The sequence below is a fragment of the Patella vulgata genome, chromosome 9 (assembly GCF_932274485.2).
Source record: "Patella vulgata chromosome 9, xgPatVulg1.2, whole genome shotgun sequence".
NCBI lineage: Eukaryota > Metazoa > Mollusca > Gastropoda > Patellidae > Patella > Patella vulgata.
The window spans coordinates 28,918,473-28,944,869 of NC_065887.2; the positions used below are offsets into that span (position 1 = coordinate 28,918,473).

At 34.9% G+C, this 26,397-nt stretch overlaps 1 long non-coding RNA gene across 1 annotated transcript; it reads left to right on the forward strand.

Annotated features, from left to right (window-relative positions):
* Nucleotides 1-5,339: 5,339 nt before the first annotated feature.
* LOC126831997 (uncharacterized) lies at nt 5,340-17,677 on the forward strand. The gene is made up of 5 exons (XR_007684467.2): nt 5,340-5,507; nt 11,387-11,585; nt 11,863-12,008; nt 12,429-12,609; nt 14,201-17,677. It is a non-coding gene; the product is annotated as an uncharacterized LOC126831997 (long non-coding RNA).
* Nucleotides 17,678-26,397: the final 8,720 nt, after the last annotated feature.

Below are 26,397 nucleotides of genomic sequence, written 5' to 3' on the forward strand. Positions count from 1 at the left end.
CTTTTGGTTTCGTAGCTGGCTGTTTTAGCCGCGCTGTTTTATTTTTACTAGATAAACATTTACTGTTTTCTTCTTTCGTTTTGTACATTACCGTGTTTGTTTTGGACCATTGGTTCAAGCTGTTCTGTTGTTTATATTATGGCTTCGGAAAAGGACGACGTCCTTTCTTTGGGTGACCATTCCGGGACGGAGTTTCTCGGTTTTGATTTTTCTGAAGTTGAGAGGGGACATACTGATGTACTTAATCCGACTTTGAATGCTAATAAAGGTTCGTTACATAATAAAACTAAATGCAATGCTTCTAAACGGGAGAGTATATATAATAAAAGGACCCTCCGTAAGAGAGCTTCCGATAAGGGAGGTAATCGTTCACACTGTGAACCACAGAGCACGCGCTCTAATAAACAGACGGTTGCCAATGGCACCTCAGTGAACAATAATCCTATTTTATTTAATGATGCTACATGTCAGTCTCAAGAGTTCGAATATAATTAATTTAGACAAACGTACTGAAAGTGATATTGTTCAGTTACGACAAAAACTTGGAGTACAGTCTCCAGTTAAAAAAACATGTAGAGTTTAAACCATTGATTTCAGTGATTACGATAGGCCAAAAGGCGTTTTTTTCGACGATTTTGATCCTTTGACGGAGAATACCAAACTAGATGATACATGGCAGACCAAAGCGCAAGCTAATTTTACGAAGGACATTGCCGGGGCCCTATTTGATTTTGATAATGACTTTAATTTTGACATGCAGGCCCAAGGCACTGTAGAGGAATGTAGGCCTAATGATAATAGTGTATCAAACGATTTTGTTTGGGATTTACCCAAGTTGAAGGCACCAGAACTTGGTTCGCTTATTTCAGACTCGCTTGCTTAACTTTAATTAATACTGCTTGCACCTCAATGTGGTTGACTGAAACTATTGTATTCAAATATAAAATTCCATCGAACTGCGCGATAGACTGGGGCGAACCTCGTGTGAATCCAGAAATTTGGAGTAAAACTGACAGAAAAGCACACAAAACTGATCAAAGATTGAGAGATATCCAGGAACTTGTGGCTATTGGGATTATCCCTTTTGTTAAATAAGCAGCCTTGTTAAAGGATCAATTTTCTAACAATCCAGAGGTTAGATTCAATCACTTTGTCGGGTCAGGTTCAATATAATATTTCCTTAGGAAGAAGATATTTATTACGACCTACGTTACATCCGAAGTACTTTAATTTGTGTAACCTCAATACACCGATCAGTACTTTCCTTTTTTGGGATGATGATCGCAAGGAGATCAGGAAATGTGAAACTTCGCTGCGTTTAAGACGTGAAAAACCTCTTTTTTATGCTGCAACTCCAAGGAGAGCTGACCGTCCAAATAGATTTTATCAGTATCCGGGCCGTGACAATGCCCATAGTGCCTACAACAGAGCACACCCTTAGAACTACAGAGGTCCGACAAGACCAGGTAGAGGTGCCCTTCAATTTCAAGGTTCAAACACAAAAAACAGTTCCTCCTACGAACACGGTAGGTGACATTTCTAAATGTTTGGGTGAATGGAAATTGCTAGCCTCTGATAACTGGATTTTAGGCTGTAAGAATGATTTTATTCAAGACCCTATTCAACATTTCTATCCCAAAAGAAATTACTTTATCCAGTGAAAAAGCAGCTATTATTGATAATGAAATTTCTGTCTTGTTAGCTTAAGGTGTCATTGTAAAGTCTGTATTGCATAAGGGAGACTTCATCTCCAATATTTTTATAGTTCCGAAACCAAATAACAAGTTTAGACCGGTGATTAATTTGCGGCAATTAAATTCTTTCATTGTTTATGAACACTTTAAACAAAAGTTTGGATTTTGTTTTAGATCTTATTCAAAAGAATGATTTTTTTTAAAATCCTTAGATTTGCAGGATGTATACTTTAGTGTCAAAATTAATAGTAATTTTTTTCAATACCTTAAGTTTTTTTTTGGAGAAATCAACTTTATCATTTTTGTAGCCCTTCTTTTTGGAATTGCCTCAGCACCTACAGTGTTTACAAAGCTTTTAAAGCCAGTCTATACTTTCTTCAGACACCAGGGCATACGGTGTACTTATTATATTGACGATTCGCTAATTATGGATAAGGATGAGGACATATGTGCTAACAACACCAAGTTGATGGCAGATAAATTACATCAGGCTAATAAGGCTGCTCAACTGTATCATTTCTATTAGTAAAATAAATAGGTATTTACAATTTTATTTTCTTCAAGAACATCATACAATACATTTATTACAAAACTCATCAATGATCGTTTGTTCAAACGCTTAAGTCTTATTTTTTAAATCCGAGAAAAAAAAAGCTAAAAATGGATTAACATCTAAGGTTGCCAGACAAAAGGGATAAGACAAAGATATGTTCTTTGTTCCGTCTTAACAAGTATTTGTTTACCGATATCGTCGTTGAGCCAAGGGGAATTTACTTCGCCCCGTTCTTTTTCCAATACGAGGTTACCATGGTTGATACACCAGTCTATTTGCGCATACTTGATCATCCAGTAACAAATTCGTAAAAATAGAATTCTTTGGACTACGGTTATTCACCTTTATATTTCCAATCCTTGTTACATAAACTAAACATAAACTATTTGTTTAGTGCTACAATTCATATTACTATTGATTAATATTAGAAAAAGTGAATTCAATAACAAAAACCATAATAAGTTGGCAACGTTTACAAAGCGGAGTGTATAATTTGAAAAAATAAAGACGGAACATTAATTACCGGTACTTCTTGTTTGGGAGTTTTGGGGGGTTTGCTGTGGGAAACCAAACGGGTGAACGGATAAATTTTAAAACAACATAATAATAACCAGTGATTGTGCAGATAACTCAATGTTGTTATTTAATTTGTATTTGGTACAGTATATAGTGATGAACATGACAACTAATGGTGATCGACATTTTGTCCGGTGTGACCACAGGCACACGTGGTAAATATTTCAAAAATAACATTAAGCTTTTAAACGTCATCGTAGACTCGATTGTCTACCTAGCGTAAGTTGATGAGTATTGCTACTATAGTTAACGGAATGTAGAGTAGTGAACTTTTATCCCAATTATTTAATTCCAACCCGTTTTTCACCTTGATATTATTATATCGACAGAAAAATAATCTGTTCCAGACGAGTTATTTGCCCCTGAGTTAGAAATTGGAATCAGACCAGTTATTTGATAATCTCGTTTACGAACATGGACGTAACAGACTTTAGACATATACTTTATCTGGCATGACAGGATGTACAACTATGTTTTGCAATATTGGGTCTTGTGAGTTATGTATCCCTAAACAAGATGTTTACCTACTTCTCACGGAAAGGATGCGAGTTTAAAATATCTTCATAATAACCATTCCTCTCCTTTTTAATTTTATGGTGTTTATTTATTCTGTCTATGGTGCAGTATTTAATGGTGAAGTTGACAATTTTATTGCGTTATTATGGATGCTATAGAAATGGTGATCAAACCTATCCATGCAACAATATGAAACTACGGATAAATAATTAAATAAAATAATAAGTTTCTTGCATTTTCCTTATCAATGGGTTGTACGTGTAGTTTTAAACAAACTAAACAAAAGGAATAGTTTTGTAATATGTTAATATATTTTAGCCGTTTTGACAAAATTATGGCCGTTATGACCATTTTTTTTATCGTTCTGACTAATTTTTGTAGGTCATTACGGTTTAAGACCATAATGTCCATAACCCAAATTAGAGAGTTGAATTGTTTTGATCTGGTGTGTTATTTGTATAAGTTAAAATTAATTTTCCGTTTCGAAACATTAAACCGAATTCGATTTCTTTAGTTTCATTTATGGATTAAAATCGGTTCTATCTTATCTAGGGACTGTTTCCTTGTAAAAAAAAATTAATAATGTGTTATTCTTTCTTGTGTAAATGAGATGGGTACCATTTTGTCTAGGTATTGTAGCCTTGGTCATTTCGACACTAATATATGGTTCACTTTTATTTCAATAATTCGCTGCGCGTAGATGTCTTTAGCTGTGGGAGTAAACCGGATCACTGGGTGAAAACCCATGAGGTCGGACAGGTGACCCTACTTATTGTCAGGTGCAATCTTAGAATCGAAACAACGCCACTTGCCTCAATGACAGATGTATGATCTAAAGCTCGTGTGTTAGACCACGCGATCAACCAATACCCCCAGAAGGGGAGAAAAGAAATGCATAATGTCACCCATCAAAAACAAAATTTAAGTGGACAATATACAAGTATTGGCTCCTGGTCATATGCCGTGGACGCCGGCGTAAAATACCAACAAATCAAACACTTTATCATTAAATTAAATGACCCGTAAATAAGACAATAATATTTATAACCCGTATGCAATCGGTTTTTTTTTACTCGAGAATCGTGTAATCATTCTGTATTTTTAGGACGATGACTTATCATGCGCCTTCATTTCATGTAGGCGTATATGGATGTCTTTCCTGTCTTTCCGTCGATTTGCCCACAATTCTAGTCCACAACGTTCAGATTTGTAAACACCCCATCTGCTTTTTAATGTTTTTCTGAGCATGCTGGGATTCTCTGGTTATCCCTAAGGGGGGATCCTATCCAAATTTGAGAGACAAGTATTGATTTACTACTCCTGTTACCTTGTAAACATGCTACAAGTCCTAGTTCTTAAACTTGATGGATTTGTTTCTCTAATCCTAAGGGCGAACCCTATTGAAATCCATAGTCACTAACATGTGGTTCAATTTTATTTCATTAATTCGCATGCATGTAGGGTTCTTTAGCAATGGGAGAAAACCGGAGAAGAAAACACGAGCTTGGACAAGCGTAAAGAAATATCAACGGTATTGATAATCTCTCGGTTTGGATTAAATCGGATAAAGAAGGGACCAAGCAATAGAATATACTAAACATTTGTAGGTGCCTCTGGCTTGTTTTAACCATAGCAAAGGGTGCCGAATGTTGACATCTTTAATTCGTGATATATTATTTGTAAATACTGAACGGAATCGAACCATTTTTCTACTGAAATTATTTTTAGAGATATAACTTTCACAATATTGCAGTATGCAACTGCAATTAAGGGATTCAAATGCTGACCGGAATCGAACCATTTGTCTACTGAAATTAGTTTTAGAGACACAACTTTCACAATATTGTAGTTAGCAAGGGATTCAAAATACCTCCTACGGCAAGAAGAGATTTCGAAGGTGTACCGTTATAAGGGAGATAACTCTGAATAAAATACCTGTCCCGGTGGATTACCTGTCACCCGAAGGATGTTACTATTTATAGAATAATCGTCACACAACGGTATTCTTTGTGACTAAGACGAATGACAAACTGAATCCTCATTCAAATACACATTCAGAACAGACGACACTTACATTGTGCACTGGGGGATTTAGAGAACATGAGTACATAACAGTTGGAAAGGATTCAAAATGACGTCGTTAAGAGTATTAGTTTTGATATTTTTAGGTATGTATATATTTTATGTAATGTGTTATTGTAGTGTTCATGGTTAAGTGTATCGATCACTTTGTATTCAGGTCACCGGCAAACATCGTTTGTGTTCCGTTTAAAATGGTGGGCATTTTATTTTACATTGATTTAAACATTATAGATAAATATAGGGCTATGCATATATATATATATATATATATATATATAGGTATATATACTTAAAGCGATCCTGTTGTTTTAAATGTTGGGTGGAACGAAAACACCAGGGTCCGGTACTTGTACACGTTGGCGTGCACTTGAAGGAAACATTGCCACGAATAGCCTATCCGGGTCAAATTCCCCAATAGCACACACTGCATGGCGTAAGTCCGTCTTCATTAACCCAGAAAGTACATATAAGTTGGACGTTAAACCCCATTTCTGTTATGAATACAGTACATGTAGTATGTATGACGCATGATAAAACACCCATTGTCATGATACCGGATTAATGGCGAATATCTTATGTTCAATCAATTGAAACGGTTGCACAATCCTCCACAATACGTCAGGGTTTATAAGTTTTGTACTGAAACCTCATCTCAGGTGATGAACAATATACAATGTATGTATCAACAATAAATAAGGAAAGTAGGTCAGAACACAGTTATAGGTATGTGTAGTTTGGGCTAAAAACGGGGTCGGAACACCATGTACTTTGAAAAAGACATGTATGCTCCCTGCTGCGCATAGGTGACATAAACATTACACACACGTGTACCTTAATACAAAAATAACAATGGAATGTTTAAATCCTAACTAATACCAGATTAAATAAGGAAATACAACAGTACATATTCATCACAGATATTCCTTGTTTGTATAATATAGGCGGCTCCAGGATTTTCGTCAAGGTCGAGAAAAATGGCCGAGGTGTGTGTATGACCGAGGACACCAACGGTTGGCTCTGCCCAAGGAAGCTAAATCCGCCGCGAATCACGTAATGAGTGGATGGACTATATTTTGTTTTAAATAGAAGGGTTCGAGTCCACCCCATAGAAGAGGGGCAGCGGGATAAGGGTTGTTGCCATGACAGCGAGGGCATTTTTTTAGCATTTTAACATGCGAGAGAGCATTTTATGATGCGAGAGGGAGACAGACAGGGAGGGGGCATTTTGCCATGATAGCACCCTAAATTTCTGTCAAAATTAACACATTTTGCCAGACCTCTATTCCTTGCTAGTTTCCTAACAATGCTATATTATCACCCTCAAAGTTGAAATTTCAGTTTATTGTGTGCATACCATGTTTCTATCGATGTAAATGGCTGACTTTGTATACCGCTATTGTTAGTCATGATAATACATGTATATACTTTTATAATGTTGGGTGTTGGGTTTCTTTTAGGGTTTTTTTGTTTTTTTTGTACATTTATGTTTTGTGAATATATAGTACAGTTTAAAGATCTCATCATGTCTATTGTTTTGCATGACTGACTCTGTATACTGTTATAGTCATGGTAATATAATGGTGGGGGGGGGGGAGATATTTGTTGAAGTGCAGTTTAAATATCCCTTCAATGTCTAAAATTCTGATTTAATCACGTAAATTAGTTTTTCATTTGGATTGTTTGAGAACTTATATATATTTACTTCTTTCAATATTTGGTTTTAATTTTAGGACAACCAAAAAAAAACCACGAGGTCAGGAAGGCGACTATACTCTTAATTACCCCTGACCCTTCCAAACTGTAGGACGTTAAACCCTATATCATTTCATTTTCATTTCCCCTCCAAACTCAAGCAATGAAATCGGTTGTAACAATATAGATGATAATCTCCGCATCTTAATACCCGAACACACTACAGATCAAACAACAGTTATGTGGCAGTTGAATATCTAACACAAACATTGATACGATATTTATTAAATTCCGTTCAGTATTTAGAGATATGTTGAATTGAAAATTTTCCAATATCCGACATCCTCTGTAGACGATATAAACAAACCAGTGCCGCCTACACGTATTGGGTAAAATCTCTTGATGGGCCTCCTTTTAATCCGATATAATCCAATCCAGGAAATTAACTATTTGGGCTCTGTTATCTTATTTAAATGTCAAAAGAACAATTATACTTTGTCTGAAAAGTGCGAATGACAACCAACTGGGCTGTGGATGAAGTTAAGAGTTCCAAGTAATTTTTCATTCGGCGTGCAACAAGGCGTCAAGTATCTTGATAAATATTTTTATTTAATTTTCCCTTCCATAATTTAAAGTAGTGTTGTCAGTCGACAAAAGGTCATGATGACGGATGATTAAAATACATTTATATGCATGATGAATATTACAAAAGCATTCGGTATGCACATTATATAAATACATATGTTATACATGATCATAATTATAAAAACATCTGGTATGCATAATGATAATTAGAAATACATCTGCTATACATAATGATAATTATAAATATATATAATATACATAAATAATTGTAGATGCATGATTATAATTAATGTACAAAAAGACAACTAATATACAATGGATAATTCCATACACATGACTTAATGACGTAATCATTTCTAATCTATACAGTCAGTAATAGATCTTGAATTGTACAAACCTTCGTGTCAAGTTTTATTGTTTATCGATAAATCACAAATCTCATATTTAATGATTTATTTTAACATGACTCAATGTTACGGATTGAAATAGATCATACTCCACCTCATTTCAATTAAAGTATTTCGAGATACATGTAGTGACTTTATTTTCATTGACTGAACTTTCCGGAATACTTCTGAGGTGCAAATTATCTTCGGATATAACAGCCTTAGGGTCATTCTTCGATTCTTTAATATACATAAATATACATATATTGTCATACAATACTGACAAGTCAGATACTGAAAACAGTAATGAGTTCTAACTAGTGACTTAGTTATCATCAATAATAATAGGATTCAAGTAGCTATTGTAATTGAAACTGATATGGCCATGGGTGAAAAAGTGATAAATGCTTAAACGATGTAATAAATGGCCAAAAGCAATCGATGGGATTAACGATGACAGGTTGGCATGTTAACGACCTAATACAATACCTGTCACTCCCAAGTAAAAATTTATGTCGACCGTACTTGAACTGACTTTTTTCGAAGAAGAACAACAATAACAGAATAAGTAGCGCCTCGGGTTCAGTTCCTGGTTCTTAAATATACCCAGATTTCATTGACGTTAGCTCTCAAGGTGATATACATGTACACCATTCAGAATATTATCAACAGTTTTCTTTTATCATAAACAGCCTTCTTTTTTTTCAAATTAGGGGCCACGGTGACTCAGTGAGTAAGACGCTGGCTCGCTCACCTGGAGGTTCTGTGTTAGATCTCTGCGTTGGCCGAGAAAGTTCATCGAGATTTTCCGGCGTGGATCATCCTTGGCAGTGCTGCAGGAAAGACGGCCTGGCAATTAACAATATTGTAGTTCGGTTCTGTGTACACATTGGCTTGCACGTAATAGATCCCCTAACAGATGGAATTCGATGTAAGAGTAGGCCGTAGAGCGGCTGTCTTGGCAAAATGTCCCTCATAGCACCCTGTATGGCGTATGTCCGTCTTTATTAGCCCATTCGGGGCAGAACAGTAGGCCGTTAAACCCAATTTCATTTCATTTTTTTTTTCAAATTGACTAAACAAAAAAATAGGTTTATCGCACTCCGACACGTTTTATTTACAATGTCCTCATGTTTTAACAAGTGTGATATACGATCCAACTTGAACGTCACAGATGTCTAGCTGTGATTTAAAGGGGTGCTCTCATTCTGCCGATCGTCACTGATTAGTAAAAATCTTTTTTTTTTTTTCGATTTCACTTAATTTGATTATATATTATAGTCCTAGCGAATATATTTAACGTACATTGTGTAAAAAAAACCTAATTCTTCAAATCCCTTGCTGAAATTTATAAGTTCCAATCTAAGAGTCATAATGGTCGGTTGTGTTGTTGGCAGGGCTGTCGGTAGTTTTTCACAGTTGATTAGCAGCACTGCTAATCAAAAAGTCCAATTTTGCCAAATTTGATTAGCAAATTTAAAAATTGATTAGCAGTTTTTCAGTTTCAACGTAAAACACCTAAAAAACAAGATATTACTTTAATTCATAACGAATTGAAATATGATTAGATTCCATTCTGACCACTCTTAGATTTTTTAGCACTGCCACAAGTACTTGTGACAGTTTGTGAATGTGATGTAGACATTTAGTTAGGTCTTACGTCTGAAGCCAATTCTTGACAGTGACTTCCGAACCCCACTCATTTTAATTGTAATTTTTTTGTTATGTTAGAAATCTTCGTTAGAAAACAATTTCGTCTGCTTTTTATCGTGTATTATTATTTTTGTTCAATCGGGCGCACCTCGATTAACTAGACACACGCGATATAAACAATAATATTTTACGGGAATTTTTACTTTGATTTATCATTTTACAATACGTTAACATGTGTTTATTTTTTTTATATTTTATTTACAATACGTGGGAGATACACTGGATTTATTTCTTTCAAAATGAATATGATATAATTACTTGATGTCTCACAACGTGAGTGGTACTACTTGATTCCCTATTTCCGGTTTAATAGTCCCTATTCATAGAGTTATGTCCCTGTGTTATATAGTATTGTGTCTGGGCAGTTCGAGAAGAAAATGTCACACGGAGAATTCAGTTTTGTTTATAAAATTTTATTCAACATTTTATACACGTTGAAAGTGTTGAGTAAGCCTTCTAGTCTTCAAAATGTGGATTATTCTTGTGTCAATATCCAAAATGACAGGCATATTAATGATTCGCTGTAACTGCGAATCAAAAACGTTAGATTTTAATTTTTGGTTAGCAACGGACAAAATATGTATCGCAAATTGCGCTGCGATACTGGTTGTCGGCAGCCCTGGTTGTTGGGTTTTTTTTTCTTTGGGTGGGGGGTTTGGGTTGGGTTGGGGGGATGGGATCAAGATTTGCTCCGTGTTCTATGATTATTTTGATGTTGTTTTTTGTTCCGCGGGTGAATTTACGTGAAGTTTTATAAGAGTCCATACTACAAGAATGGGGCAAATTTTTTGAGCAGATTTGCTTTGTTTGGGTTTAGTTTTTTTTTATTTAGTTTTTTTTTTATTTTTTTATTTTGGTGAACCATTTTGAGCAGATTTGCTTTGTTTGGGTTTATTTTTTATTTTTTTTTTTTTTTTTTTTTTTTTTTATTTTGGTGAACCATTTGGTTATCACTTTAATAGGGCGTGTATTTAGGAAATAAATAATAACCAAACTTAATGCCACGGATGACAACTGATAACATTGTTGACCCAAAATAGTCAGTAATTAATTTATACTTTATTATATTTTTATTTAATCTTTGTGTGACATTATCGTATGGAAATACATGCAAGGAACTAGAACATGTTCCCGTACGCGTAGCAATGGCAACAAGCAATTTTAAGTCAATAGCCAAAGCCATCGAATCAAATAGCAATTATGGGTCATTGCTTTCATTGGTCAATGGCCATTAATTTCCCCAGTGACTTTAATTCTGGTCTCTTTGCCAGGTTCTAACTTTTTCCCAAATTTCCTTGGGGTTAAACGCTTCCCACCCCAAACTAAGCAACGACTGTCCATAATGGGATTCCAGGGCCTGGCAAAGAACAGTGTTTAGTCTTTCCAATGGTGTACAAAATGTAAAAGAACTCTCGACATTTGGAATTCGAAAAAAGAGTGCACAGTGCCTGTCTTAATTATCCCGGTTGGTGCAGAAATGTAGAACGTTAAACCCTATTTCATTTCATTTCAATGTAAAAGAAACCAAACTAGATGTTAGTACTTCTATACAATTGTCTTAATTTATTTTTGTGTATTCTTTATTTCAGTTGATATATCTGTTTGTGAATTTGAAATATATAAAGAACTATGTCAGCAAATAGATGACAGAGTGGACAATTGTATGAGATCATTTGAACAACCTTATATTAGCAATAGAGAAGATGTTTCAAAAATCACTAGAAAAATTAACGGTAGATCTTTCATGGATCCAGCAACATATTCTGCAATAATACCTGAAGTCTGTAGGTAAGTTTACAAAATTCAAAATCTTGAAGTTTCTGCACCATTAAGATCAAGCGACAGCCGTCATCTCTGTAACGTACCAACTACTACTACCGCGGAGTTCTGTGACTGCGTCTACCTTCATCTACGTTGATATTGCTGACATGTTATAAGAGATTCATTTGTTGTTTGGGTTTAACGTCCACTTCCACAGATAGCTATAAACTTTGCTTTTGACTAAGCTTGTCTAGTATCTAAATACAGTCCTATTATTTTGTATCTTTATTTTCTAAAATTTCAGTCGATTGGAAAACTACGAAGTTTTACTAAGATGTTCGTATACAGCTTTAGAGTCCTGTCTGTCAGTCGAATATAGGTATATGCTTCCTACACAAGAGAGATTTATTCAAGGATTTAGATATTTCTGTCGTAGATATTATATGAAAGGTAAGGGTTGTGTGGATGGTGCTTGTTAGGGGGGGGGATATTGAATTGGCTTGATATTTTCAACAAGATGTGTTGTCCAGAAGCCGTCCCGTACACAAATTGGTAAGACACGTAACATCCGAAGAAACCCCACGGTATGATCCAGACACATAAATAGTCAGGAAATGCCATCAGTATTATGTTGAGGAAAAGTTGTATAGGTCTATAATTCATTCCATTTAAATTTGTTAATTTCTCATCTGATCTTAATTTTGTTTATTTTTTGTGATTAGCCAAACTATTCTGGTTTACGAGAATACGTCTCACCATTGGCTAAATGAAAGGTCAAGTCAGGTCAATTGAACATGAATTTGGATAGGATACTGTTAAATTGTATATATTTATGATTTTTATAAGATTTGGTATCTTTTTCTTAAACAGAACTGACTATTCAGTGTCACGAAAACAACACTCGACAAGTGAAACCACAAGAACAAAGAATTTTAGATTTTGAAACAAATATGACTCAGTGTATTCGTAGAAATACTGTCTTTCAACCAGTACAAGTCCAATCACAGTCACAAACAAACATCGTACAGAGAAATATTGATACACAATGCAGGTAAGTTTAAACAATCATTTAAAAGAAAAGCAAATGTAAGATAAGCACTGATACACAAAGAATAGCTCTGCAAATAGGTGTTAGTTGTTACTGTTCGTAGTGCTTAACGCCCGCTTTCTCTAAAGATCATATCGCACTCGGCGAACCTCGGTAAATTTCGGTACCCTACATCTAACCTCGGCTGTATGATGAATTCTTCCGCTGGAACTACTTTCAAATTCCCGGCATAAAAATGGCGGCGCAAAGAAAGACGTCTGTGTAGAGTGTTTTATCATACAAAGCTTTCAATGTCTGGAGCTGTTTTTCTTTCAAGTTTATCCGATTTTCTGTAAACAAAGGACCGCTTTTCTTTGCAATGAAAACTCTACGCCATGATAAAAACACCCTATACACACTCGGCTGAGGTGTGGATAACATGTTGTTGAAGTGTTCAGAAGTGAGTTAATTGGAGTGTTGATGAAATGTACACTTTGCGGAAGCCTATTTTGCATATTTGATATGGCCGCATCCTCACTTCAATATCATTTCTGCCTTCTTTTTTTCATCAAAAATTTGAAGTGTGATGTTTGAAGTGTGGTAGAAATGAACACTTCGGTTATCAAAGTTTTCACTGCGAACACGTCTCAATGTAGTGTCATCCACACTTCACGTGGGAGGTGTCGTCACTTCATTTGCGAGAGTGCACTCTTCGAACGACGCCATTTAGAGAACTTTTCCCAATAAGTGAACCGGTAGCCGCATCACAATTGTATGGGTGTAGCTACATATCACTTGTCGTGATACAGATGTAGGGTACCGGAGTCTGCAGAGGTTTGCCAAGTGGATAATATCGTAGATAAGTTGGCTTATTTTTAGTTTATTCAGTGGGACAAAACCGAGGTACCCGAAGTAAACCTTCCTAGTTGAGAGTCACTCCTTATCCCCAAGCCACATACGCTCACACCAGTGATCGAAACCAAGACGGCCAGACAGTGGGGACCAGTCAGCTAGAGTTTGAAGCGCGACACTGTAGGCCACAAGGCCACCCCAACCATCGCTCTGGGTAAATTCGGACTCTGTTGAATTTATACTCAGACATTACAGAGTAGAAAGGGTTAATCCAGAATATAACAGTTATTTACCATTAAATCTCAGTATTGGGTAATAGTCATAAGATGAGTCCCGAACTAAGACAAATCACATTCATTTCTCGAGACATTATTGATTACATACGTATATTTTACAGGTGAATGTAGAATGTATGTATTTATTGATTACACCTTTATCTATAACCTAATGGGTATAGAGATCTATCTTTGAATATTGTATATAGTAAAAGTTGTTGTAGGAAAAGACTGTATGCGATTCTTTGTTTAGAGTTATGGTTCTTTGAATTGTGGCTTGTCGTATCCAGACAATAATACAATATTTTAGAGTGTTAAAATTAAGCTGTATTTGACATTTGTGCCCGAAGCCATGCTGATTTGATTGGCCAACTTTTAAAGTCCTTATTATGTTGTTCGTTTTCTTTTGAAAACGGCCATAAGATTATGCTTGCACATAAGTGCCCCTTTTAGAGTTGGGTAAAAGATTTGATTTTTGTCAATTTCAGGAATTACAATGTTGGATATAGATGTGTGGAGAATATATTTTATTACCGATGCCACAGAACCAGAAATATTTACTTAGAATTTTACCACTATCTAAGACCATATGCGTGTTCAGCATCGCAACTGACCAGTCCATTCTGGCTTCTTTCTCTATTATATTTTACCACAAAAGTAATTTTATCAAATGTTAGCACATAACAGCTATTGAGTATTCGGTACGTTAGCTTTTTTACTTGAATATGGGGCTTGGATTTTATATTAAACAAGTACCGCCGTACCGTGAACCAGGAATCGAGCATGACGTCATCACCGCCATCTTTGAATTGCTACCTCATCAAAAATCAGCATGCCATAAACTTTATTTGGAAGATCGTCGGCCCCAAGAAGAGGAACAAGAACAAGATGAGTAGCACATGAGGTTCCGTTCCTAGTCGCCCAGTTTCTGGTCTGCAAAAAAAAACAAACAAAAAAACAGTTAAACAAAAGAAATATTATCTCAGAATTTTTTCGATCAACTATTGATTAGTGTTTTAAGTGGACAGTATATAAAATCCCTTAAAGATTTAAGAGAAGGTCAGCAACAATACCACTTATAACCCATGTCAGATAACCTGATCAATGTCACTCCATTATGACAAACGATTATGCCCATGGCATTTCTTCTTTCTTTGACGGGTTGCTAATCCCTAATACAGACCTCAAAATGATATGTAGGACTGGTTTGACCTTGACCTTGAGAAAATGATTGACTGTAATTATGAAAAATAGTTAAAGGCCGTTATTTTTTGTCAATGTAAATACTGTTTAGCACTACGAGTGATTTTAATTGTAACCTTGTTCAAGATTTCTATTGTTGCCATGAATTTTGTTTGATCTCCTTAAACGATTATTTTTTTTTCTTTTTTCGTTGAGTATATGGTTGTTATATTTTAAATTAGCATTGTTCTACCAGATCAAATAAAGAGTTTTGTTGCCACAATTTCGTTTCAGTTGTTTCCATAATTCCATATTTTCTCCAACATATTCAGTTTTTTTTAGGCCACACCTACTAAATTATGCGTCGTTTTCTTAGGAGTTAAATTGGTTATTTTTTATAAAAGCTCTTATTACCAAATTATTCGGTTCTGAAATTCTACAAGATAACATAATTCATGTGGAATATATCATACCGAATAGCTAAAAATCTAATTGGTATGGCCTTTGTTATCCTATTAGTTCTGTTAAAATTAATAAAATTCCACGGTTTAACCTTATTTTTGTAGACATAGATTTAACCATATAGAAAATGTATACAGTACTGGCCAGTAGTTGACTAATAGCTCTCTTTAAATTATTTCATCCCAAATAATATAATCTTTATTTTGCACCAAAAGTTATTTGAATCAAAGTAATAAAGAAATATAGTGACGAATTAGCTTACCAAAGATTTCCATTTAGTTTGAATAGCCTGTGTTTAGCGTACATTAATTAACAAATTATCGGAGATTCCGAATAATGTAATGATGATTTAATATTATCGGAATACTCAGTCGTAGGTCTAAAATATAACGGAAGTCGTTTGTATATTCATACTATTAAAGGGACAATAACACTCTTGCTGGCTTGACAGCTCCAGAAAATAAATAATAGACTTATTCTAAGTATTAGATGTTTAAGTATCCTACCTGTTGTGTAAATAATCCATTAAATCATATTTTACTTGTCCAGAGGGTTCGAAAATGTTTTTAAATCTAAGTCACATTTAAAAAGCTTTACGTTAGGCTTTTCAAATCATTTAGTTGAATTTTTCCAATTTTTTAAATTAGGTGTGTTAAGATGAAATTTGTATCCTCAATTAACTGGAATATTGTAAAATAGTACAATTTGTTGACCAGAATAAAGATTGGGACATATTATTCAGTTACAACAAGGGTGGTATTGAGCCTTTAAGGATAATCCCGAAGTGCAGGTTTTACTGTACATGTAAATACCGTAATTGAAGTAAAGTTGTAATTTTGGCTTATATACCATGATTAAAATTAAGCTATAATTTTAGCTGATGATTAAAATTAAGCTGTTATTTTAGCTTATTTACTATGATTAACATTTAGCTTTAATTCTAGCTTATATACCATGATTAAAATTAAGCTATAATTTTAGCTGATGGTTAAAATTAAGCTGATATTTTAGCTTATTTACCATGATTTAAAAAAAGCTTTAATTCTAGCTTAAATACCATGATTAAAATTAAGCTATAATTTTAGATGACAGTTAAAATTAAGCTATAATTTTAGCTAATATACCATGATTATCATTATATGTTGTAATTTTAGCTTATATACTATTGGGGTATTATGTATTATCAAATTATGCATTTTATCTGTCTTTCAAGGTGCATGTACTCATGGATGTAATTCGCTTGTGACCAAAGTCCATGGTCCACATCACGAGTTATGTGTGGGTCTAAATAGTTGCGTTGAATATGATGCTTATTTAAGTTATATGTCATAACTTCATATGTCCGTTTGATTGACGTACGACGCAAATCAATGACCACTGCTCAGACTGCACTGGAAGGTCGTATGTTGGGTGATGAAAAACAAACGCCCAGCTTGCGGCGATGCGTGCTCATTTTGAATCAAGATAGGAATAAGACAGACCGTCGTTATTTTAAAATGACTAGATGTACATGTAGACTATATTATTTTATATTTTAGCAAAAGGGACACAACCTGGTCCTGGCATTGTTTGAAGTAGTAATACATTTGTTAGTTTTATTGGTGGAAAATCGCCTTGTAACAAGGCCTTACCAGTAAATAACGCTGTATTGAACTTTTACCCTGTCTTTTTAAAACATTGACAATGGTTGTCACCGGCAAACCTCGAAAAACTCCGGAACCCTACATCTAACCTCGGTTGTATGCCGAATTCCGCCATTGGAAGTCGGAACTACTTTCAGGTCCCCAGATTAAAAATGGCTTCGCCCATGAAGATGAATGTTTTATCTGAAGAAACTGTATATTATTTGTTATGTACTATCTTGATCCGATTTTCTTTAAACAAAAGACAACTTTGCAATGAAAACTCTACACTACGCAAGTTTTTCCTAATAAGTAAACCGGTAGCCGCATCACAATTATATGGGTGTAGCCGACGCTAGATGTAATGCTACCGGAGTCTGCCGAGGCTTGCCGAGTGATTGGTTGTGCCCCCCATTAGGTATTATTATTTTAGTGTTATATTATTATGTTACAAATAATATACTCAATTAATCAGCATACATAAATTCGTATTCATTGATTAGATATTATGAATCTCACGTGATACTATTGAGTTTTTGTTTGGAATTATTGTACAATTGTAAATTAGTCATCTTCTCTTACATAGTTATTCAATTGTTTATTATATCAATAAACATGTTTTTTTTATATATACATGTATAAAATAATTTGCTACTTTGATAATTCATTAATAAAAACTTGGAAAGTACGACACGTTAACATTTGGAATTTATGAGTCTTTTAGTAGAAAGTGTATATATGTTGCTTTGAGTAAAATAATCGCCAATTCTTAAAACTAAATGGTCTTGAAATTTCAGACCCTAGGTAACCTCGGGGCAAACAGAAACACGAGAGTCATATTTCATTAAATCGTGTGTTCTAAAATGAGAAATACACACATAAAAAAGTGAGTTTGTACTTCAGAAGTTAGGTATTGTGTCACGTCGAGTTTTATGACAAGATTATGTAACCTCAGCGCAAACAACCAACTCGACATTCTGTTTCACAGACCTATTACGAAAGGCTTCTAAAAACTCTGTACAAGATGACTGACCTTTTTAAGTTCAACATGTGGCGTAGTAGGGTGACCCATGCACCTACAGAAATACAGTCAACCGCTGATAGTTCGAGACTACCACTGAAGCGTGCACATTCGCCGTGTCGAGGCCAACTTTCTGACAGTATGATACTATAAATAGCCATGGCACGTGCAATTCTCTACAAATCTATCAACTATTACAGCCGTAAAAAATTTATTGTTGACGATTTTGAATAGCAGTAAAATTAAGCTTCTTGGTTATTACAGCAGATTTAGAAATTACGTTCGTTTCATTTTTTTAAATCGCTTTATCATTAACTGTACCGTTAAGAGCGGCATCTTTTGGTTTAGTACAAATAATATCTCTGAAACACTCGGGTTAGACAGGAACATGATACTAGCAGTAGTTTCATTTTACTTTTACAAGGTTCTTAAAACAATTGTTGAGCTAGCTAACGTGCACATTTCTAAATTCAATTTCTTGTTCTAGCTTTCTGTTATGTTTCGTAAAAAAGTAGTCTTGATTATCCCGACCTGTCAATCAGACGTAGAATGGTCGATAGACTGGTTAAGCGAGACTAATTTCAAAACAAGGGCACGTAACCTATCTTTTACTCAAAAGTGTCTGGATGTTATGGACGACACATGGAACCAGTTTTCAGTCTATTATTTATAGATGATTAATGGTCATAGCTTATTAAGTACAACATGATCGTTTATTTAGTGACTATAATTGTGTGAAACTGATTTGAGGCTTGACATATATATAAAGTTTGTGGCGAAATTGTCGAAATATATGGAGATATTTATTTATGGTGGGCCATCCTAGCGTAAGATCACGAGCATTCTGCACACACAGACCCCTCTACTCCGAGAATAGATCTCTGCCCTGAATGTCCGCCATATCTTAAAAATTAATGCACCATTTTGTAATGCAGTTCGTCTCCGTTTCACACCTTTCATACACACAACGACTAAATAAACATTTTCAAGTTTACTAAATGGAAGTGGAATAAATATTTCTAAGAATTCGCGAAGAATACTTAATGTTTTCGACTAAAATTGTCGATTTAGGACTCAATATGTTGGTCAACTAGCTTAGTGTCTGTTCTCAAGCAAAGCTAACTGTAGACAGGCAGCCTAGGTTTAGTATGGATCACGAGGTGTCAATCATTGGGTCAATGGTGCGTGCATTGTTTAGATAAGACGTTGTAGCGGGACTGATCCGGGTCGAATGGTGCCTTTTACTCATTTTATATACCCATTTAGCTAAATAGGAAATATTTTTTTTTATCTAGATATACTTCAAACACCTTTATTTATTTTTCTAATACTTCAAAAAATGACCCTAGAATTTAATTTGCAGAAGGAAATATGTTAATATCACGAGCTCATTAAGCCGCACCGATGTCATCCCTATCAGAGAGAGAGAGATAAATGGGGTTTAACGTCCACTCGACACAAACTAGGTCATTTCGGGACTAACATATGGTTTAATTTTATTTACATAATTCGCTTGCGCGTGAGAGGAAACCGGAGGACCCGGAGAAAACCCACGAAGTTGGACAGGCGACCCTACTCCTTGCCACGTACAACCGGGGATTCGAAACCACGCCAGACGACTCAATGACAGACTGTATGATACAGCGCGCGCACGCTAACCATTCAGCCATCCAACCCCCCCTATCATCCCTATCAGTGATTGTAGCGGCTTCCAATGTATTCCAATCCGCTAAATAACGCAGGCTAGCGATTCCATCGGGAGTTCATTATGGACTGGATAAGTTAATTAATGTCTAATTAAAGATACATTATGTAAAATTTAGACAAAGAACTAGCCATTCTTGCTATGATAGTTCGAAAATAGATAATGTAAAATGAATAATTTGAAAATTTCATTCAAATTCCTCTATTGAGAGCGAATATATTAGCCTTTGAAGGGTTGACAAAATGTGTGCAATAATTTCAACCACCGTACTGGTTGTTCGAAGCTAAGTCTCGCTCCTCCAGTTTCAGGTCTAAAGAATGACCTGCAATAGGCAGATTTAGCTCTTGCATAATGTATGTTTAAATATCTCAAATATTTTAGTCGCATGAAGCTCTTTAGCTGTAAAATATTCTTTTACCGGAGAACCCACCGAAAGAACATGATCGTATGGATGACCGACGCTAGTCATATTTATTGAACCAACAAATAAGAATCTTCCCAATATGTTCACCACAACAGATAGCCTCCATCTCTCCAGTCGAAAATTAGTATGCACCAGGATCCGAAATTATCCACGGATCTTTAAATGGATGTATTTTTCTGGTAAAACTAAACTTAGAAACGCATTCTTTATTACGTAACGTTAATCAGCGACGGACATTAAAGGTGCATTATGTAGGAGATATATATCGTCATATTGTCGGTCTGTTATATAAATGATTATTTAGACATTTATTTACATGACAAGCCTATAATTAACTTATAGAACATCGGATGGCTGGGATATTGAATAGATTAGACCATCCGCGCCATATAATCTGTTAACTTTAAAATGGAAGTCACTGACTAAATGTATCATGGCAGGGGTACTTGTATACCGGATGTTGCTTACCAAACTTTAAACACTCATAACTTCCCACAGAATAAGATAATTTAACTGAACATTTCAATATATTCATTTTTCATTATCTATTTGAAAAAAACTATTATAACAAGAACATACACCTCTTTATCTAAATCTTACATAATGCATCTTGAAATATACAATTCTGTTACATTCCACGTAATTTCACATTTTGTGCATCGATTGATAGTTTTAATGATATATTAAAGTTTCCGCCACGGGCTCGCTTTAACTTATCTGTGTCTAAAATTGATTTGTCAATTGGAAGTCATTTTGTTATGAGTGCCAACCGTGTTAAAACGATATAGATTCATAATGCGTGGCAACATCTCGTTGTTATGAAGTTGTCTGTGATAGCAACGGGTCGCCAAGTTCGATCCGATGGCATGTCTTTTAAAATCCGTCAATGACAATTCAGTATTTATAAGATCTTTTTATACATAATATACCGTATACCTCAAAGGAAAAACTGTGTGTCAAAGGTATAAACTAACATATTAACAATTGTGTACAACAGATTTCTATAAAGGATACGATTTGCGACACCGTGAAAGAATTCTTATTAAAGGATTGAATAGTAAACGTTAGAAAAAACACAGTGTGATTTTATTGATGTATACTGTATTGAATAAGTAAAATATATTGTGTTTCTACTGCTTAATAGATCCACCATTCTGATTTAAAGGGAATCCAGTGTGACGGAGTCGTGTATAAAATGTTTACGACCGTAACGCTGTGAGAGATGTGAATATAACATAATATACTGTTTAAATAGCATATACGTGTGTTTCTCGTTTCTTTGAAAAAAACAACGGCAGTTTGTAAGTATATATTATGGTCATTGATTTTAGATTTAAAAACGGAATTACGCATGTCTTAGTTTTATAGTTAAGGTATATCAATGCAAACGATGTTTTAAATCTATGATTCATCGTCTATGCAAAAGAGGCGATATTTTAAATGTATAGGACAATGTACAGCGCTACCAGAGTTCTTTAATGGATTTTGTCGTTTTTCCTGATTATTGACAAGTACAGGATTAATAGAAGGAGCCGTATTAGAAGATAGTGTGTGAGAAAGATTTTGGTTCAAAAGTCATGCGCATTTACAGACTAAAATACACATGGACAATGTGCAATCCCCGTTTCGACACCCTTCAGACTTCCTGTATACGCCGCTGGTCCTAACCAACACTACTAACTATCCTTATTAATCTGGTGTGAGTTTTGTGGGATATTTTCTTAATTCAACATCAATATAAACAATTATTTAATGAACTGTCATGAATTATATTCATAACAAACACGATAGTCTTTGTTTCCGGTGTACCCCACCCCACCCCTCCTCATCAGAGGTACAGGGCTGGGGGACTGTGTTGTGGGTTTTGTGGGGTATTTTTCAATTCAACATGAATATAAACAATTATTTAATGAACTTTCATGAATTATATTCATAACCAATCTGATTAAAACACAGATTCTATTTCGTTTAGTTTTTCATAGTTCAAAATTTCGTTTTACTTGTCTTCACTACACTAGGATCTGGAAGAGTTGTTTTATTACTGGTGTTTTGGTTGAAGTGAGGGAAAAAACTAATTAAACGGCCTGTTAGGGCGATTTCTTAGCGTGCCATGCACAGAACTGTGCCTAAACCACTAGAAAGGTCAACGCTGATTGATTAATCAATGTCTGACGTCATAGGGTCAAAAGCCGCTTGTACGACCGATGTCACGACCTTATAGTACATTTTGTCAGATCTTCATGTAGTGTAGGCTATCGAAAGTGTAAAAAAAAACGAAACGAAATATAGATCTGTATTTTAATCAGATTGATTCATAACAAAGACGATAGCCGTTGTTTCAGGCGTACCCCTACCACACCTCTCCTTGTCAGTGGTACAAAGCTGAAACGAAACACCGAGGTCCTTTATACCCGTACACGTAAAAGAAGGCTTGACAGAATTCTAAGAGTAGGCCGTAGTGTCTCATAGCACACTGTATGGCGAATGCCCGTCTTCATTATCTCAATCCGTCTTCATTAGCCCAGTTCCGAGCAGAACAGTGGGACGTTAAACCCCATTTCATTTCATTTATCCCAGTCGGTGCAGAATAGTAACACCTTAAACTCCATTTCATTTCATTTTGATGACTAATTTTTGTTCTCTGTGGCAGTCATACTCCACTTTCCGTATATTTTTTCTGACTTCTAGAACCCTAGTCAAGGTCAAGGTCTTAACAATCAACGCCATATTCTGCTAAATACAAAATCTATTCAGCATGTCAGTTAAGCTTCAATTTTCTTTAGAGGCAATGATGTATTGCACTGACATATGACATATTTTCTTCGAAGCCGGAATTCAGATCACATGAACTTATTGGCCAATCAAACTACCCGTATTGGTATGTAGGTCTGCGTTTTGGGGTGTATTATGGAAATCTTTAAGCACAAATATATTAGAATAACATGTCTGTTGGGTTTAGCATTGGGGAAGAACTGACTTGTGTAAACAAAACTGTCGTGGAAGCAGACGTTAAACAACATAACAAATAAATGTGTATGAAAATGAAAATGAAAATACCGCTTTATGAACTCGATGTATTTTTTTACTGTTTATTTTCTGTTCAGCTGTAATCCACGCCTATGAAAGATAACGAGGCTCTTGTACAATATTTGAACTCTTAATAAGAGTCCAACTTTATTTATTATTCTATAAGGGTGTATTTATTGATCTAATTGAAGTTTAACCTACATAAAATAATAAGAGGAATTACAAGTCGTAATTATCACATAACCTTCAAATGTATGGTAATTAACTCGTCAATACTACACTATGGTCTATATCATATATCATAATTATTTACAATTTTCATACTATATACTTACTTTAATATCTATCATTTGCTAATTAGTAATACCGCTACTAGAAGGCTCGATCGTTCAAATCTGTATTGTCCTCATCTTGTCCAAAATGAAAAAAAGTGTGGTCGAATGGACAATAAACACCCTCTAAATTATCAAGGCGAATTACTGCGTATAAATATTACAGTGCGCTTTTTACATTTTTGTGCTCAATGATCTTCCTCAGTTCAAATCTTTATTGACACATATCTTCAAGAAATTCTGCACACTTGACTAGTACACCATTTCAAATATCATCTTTTATGAAAACACATTCCTGGAATACACAAAACAGTAGAAAATCAGTCATAAATTAATTAAATCCGTTTTCAGGTATCTAAATATATTCGTAACTAGGCAGTGACAGTATGGACAATTATGTTTTCTTTCTTGGTAGGCTAGCTTCACTCACCAATGTTTACTTAATCAGGCTGAATTTTATTTAAGTCGAGCTTTGATCAAACTCTGACTAGCATGATCTGTCTAATAATAGGTCATTGATCGCAAGAAATCGCTTAAAAATATAATGAGGGAGTCGAAAATAGCAGCTGAAGTATAGGCCCAATGATTATGCCAAAATCGACATTTATTGACAACACGTCAGAACAGTATACATAGCAACCGCTAGAATCCTAGGCTAGACATCACTGTCGTAGTTTTATAGGGTATTTTGAGGATGTACATTTGTGTAAGAACGAACTGCAATTGCCTGAACAAGAACTAGCTACAAAATTGTGATAACAGTCTGCAAATAAAATAATAAAGGTTGAAAACTAACATGAAACTACAGAATCGAAGTCATCTTTGCCGTCAGGTGTTACTCCTCTTTGTTCTCGGATAGCAGGTCAATCACAGCTGACAATATCATCTCAAAACACCGCAATAAAACTAATTTCCCTTGTTTTAAAAATCTTCAAACGTTAAAAACATTTTTTTTTCTTTCTTTTTTTTTGGACGATATCCGATAACATTTTCTTTCATAATTCATTTACGAGCAACTTGAAACTCAAGCATTTTAAATTTGCAGGAAAGCAAGGACGGCCTAAATCTATTGAGAATATTTTGAAAAATGAACGCAAGCACGTGGCCAAATAACGACTTTTTAAAATCCCTAAATATTTGAGCTACAATATCGATAAACAAGTTCCTGTTTCGTATTTACAGGGGGTTTACTGTCCATTTAACCATGTTTGAATTATCCATTAGAACAACTCGCAACTCGTGTTCTAATGATTACAGCATGGTTAAATGGACAATAAACTCCCTCTAAATACGAAACAGGAAGTGTTTATCTCCTAAATCAAACAAACAACCAGAGGGTATTACATAACAAAACAATTAGGTTTTTGGGGAATGTTGTTGATGTTGGAATTATGGTTATCGTACCCTAATTATGACAGTTAAGTTCACAGAGGTACCTCTCTCTCGAAGACATGTTTATGTTTCCCTTAATGCTGGGTTTTGGATGGGTTTGGATTGTGTTGTTTGGTTATCTTGACGTGGCTGTTCTTTTGTTTATTTTAATTGTTTTGTTTTGTTTTGTTTGTTTTTTGGCGGGGGGGGGGTATTTTGATTGATTATGTCAGTTTGGAAAGTGTCTGTTACCTTCATTTTTAATGGCCCTTAAACTCAATTTACAGAAGGATGCAAACTAGATTGATAGGTTTGTTTTCGAGTTGGTCTTTTGTATAGATCCTAGCAACAAACTCAGTTAACCTATCTGTCTAAATCCACAACTTGTTTAATTTCATTAAATACGGGGACCTCATCAATTTTAATGAAATATTTTTCGCAACAAGTAGAAAACATGACGGAAACCATCAATTTAATGAATAAATGATTATTCTAGCCATGTTCATAGAGTAATCTGATTTTGTGTAAATGAGAATTTCTTGAGTAAATCAATAGTCAAGCATGTTCATTTAATTATTAAGAGGTCTTTACATACATGTATATCTAAATGCATTTTGAATATCCGTGAGTAATAAGAAGACATGGGTGTGTCTTGAGAAGATATTTCTCATTTATATAAAGTGTCTTATGCTTCCATTATTAATGTTGTAATAGTTGATAAACACAAGTACATTAATACCAACTAAGATAATCGATTTGAAACAATTCAAACAGTTATCAAGTATTGGAAAAGAAACCCGTAAGTTATATTATTTAATTTTATCGGCATAAGGACTAACAAATGGTAGGAATTTATTTTAATAATTCGCTAGAGAGGGGTCTTTAGCAGTCAGGGTAAACTAGAGGATCCGTTAGAAAAGAAACGAGGTCGAATTGTACATAGTAATTGTACATTTAAAAATTTGTCAGAGATTGTATTAATTGCGTAAATTTTGACCACCCTTGGCTCTCTCATGCAATAATGGTTTTGGACCAAACTTCACACAATGGCTCATGCGCAAGCGGGATTTCCAGAGACCTTGGTGAATTTTGAACATAGTTCCCTTATATTTTTTAAGCAAACGAGTCTGCGACCCTCTACTGACACATCATTATTTATACAGCGCTCTTATAATTTATCAACATGTATATATGGTTACCATATTTGATAGCTAGATTACCCAGGGCTATTTTAATTTCTAATTACCTATAATTTTATGTAAATAGTAATTATCAAGCATGCTCACTGTTATCCTGTTTTATTATATAAATATAACATTCTATTGCTCTATAATATGACTTTGTAAAGCGTACATGATCAAAGTTTTGTGTCAGTTGTGCGCTATAGATTGGGGGGGGGGGGGGGCACGGTGGCTAAGTGGTAACACGCTGGCTCGCTAATCTCGAGGTCTGATGTTCGATCCCTTCATTGGCCGAGAAAGTTCATCCAGATTTTGTGGCGGGGTTACCCCCTTGTCAGTGATGCAGGACGGAGGGTCT